This window comes from Sinocyclocheilus grahami, unplaced genomic scaffold (assembly GCF_001515645.1).
Source record: "Sinocyclocheilus grahami isolate Dianchi unplaced genomic scaffold, SAMN03320097.WGS_v1.1 scaffold902.1, whole genome shotgun sequence".
Classification (NCBI taxonomy): domain Eukaryota; kingdom Metazoa; phylum Chordata; class Actinopteri; order Cypriniformes; family Cyprinidae; genus Sinocyclocheilus; species Sinocyclocheilus grahami.
In genome coordinates this window covers 179,272-180,909 of record NW_015506081.1, presented here as the reverse complement: position 1 = coordinate 180,909, position 1,638 = coordinate 179,272, and positions in this window count along the sequence as shown.

Genomic DNA, 1,638 nt, shown 5'->3' with positions numbered 1-1,638 from the left:
ATATATATATATATATATATATATATATATATATATAAACATGATGGATAGATGGATGGATGGATGGATGGATTTTTTTTACTAGATTATACTAGATAGATTTTTGTTAAAGTGAGCACAGTCAATGCTGATAATCTCAATCAATCCAATTAATCAATCAAGCTGAGCTGATACATCAGTCTATGACTGCAGGTCTAATGAGACTCGCTCCTGCGGGTTCAGTTCTGAGCACAATCTGCTTTCAAGCGGCTGCCGTCTATCTGTGAGAGAGAGAGAGAGAGAGAGAGAGAGAGAGAGAGCAGAGCCCTTATACGGGCACATGATCTCAGACACACACAACCGGAGCATTACACGTCCAAACTGATGCTATTTCTGTAGCAAAACACGCACTTCTCCTGACAGCTGGAGAAGTGAGGGAACACAATACTTCCACGTGTGCATGAGTGTTTAAACACTACCTGCTGAACAAACAGAGCCAGAGCCGCAGGAGGCCATCAGACAGACAATAGACACACACAGGACAGACATAGAGAGAAAACCCACAAGATATTACTGATCCTGTCTACAGCATGAGCAATCACTTCTGTACTGGTCGGTCAATCAGCATGCAGGACCAGAACTTTAAAGGAGATATAGTATGCCCTTTTTTACAGTATGTAATATAAGTCTCTGGTGTTCCCAGAATGTGTCTGTGAAGTTTCAGCTCAAAATACTCCACAGATCATTTATTATATCATTTTGAAAATGCCTATTTTGAGTGGAAGCAGAAACGCACTGTTTTTCGGGCCTGTCTCTTTAAATGCAAATGAGCTGCTGCTCGCCGCCCCCTTTTCCAGAATAGAGCTGCGCCATTACAGCTCGGACCTGCTAAAAACATCTGTTTTGGTTCTGATTATCATGTTTATCGCCCTGAAATCATGCATTTTAAACCATATGAGTCTAAGCTTCTGATATATTGTTTTCTGAGCGCACACAGCTGAAGCGCACGCACAGAAAGCGGCTGTCACCGCATGCGAGTACTAAACTAAGCTCTCATTCACACACAAGCTTACGTTAAAAACACACGAGTTACAAAGACAGTCGGTTTTGTCTGTGAAGGTAAACAGCTGGGAAATAAATCTCATGTTTATTTTAGATCTGTGTGGCAGCAGCAATATACAGTAAATACATTAATAAATGCTCTGCTCTGTCGTCTCCTCTGAGGCTGGGACTCTAAACAGTGTTGTGTGCTCGTCTGTGCAGCCAAACACAGAACAGTTAGCGTGTTTTGCTCAAACTATCATCATGGCATTAGAGCTGCTGCACCGTTGTCGCTTGCGCGAACACAATAACTGCGCCGTGGGTGGAAACTTACAGATTAAAGGGCGGTAATATTATAATGAGATCCCTTTGCCTCGTCACAGAGGGAGCGAAATCAGACGCGCTGGTTTCTCAGACGCTTGCAGAAAAAGGCTTCCCAAAACAAAGTGACTGGGTTCATCTTTTTCACGTTTCCTTGGCTGGTAGATGCACCGGAGACCTGATTATAGCACTTACAACCTGGAAGAGTCAGATTTTCATCATATGTCACCTTTAAGTATAATTCAAATTAAAATTGAAAAGATAAAAATAAAAACATTTTAAAATATGAAAAAACTT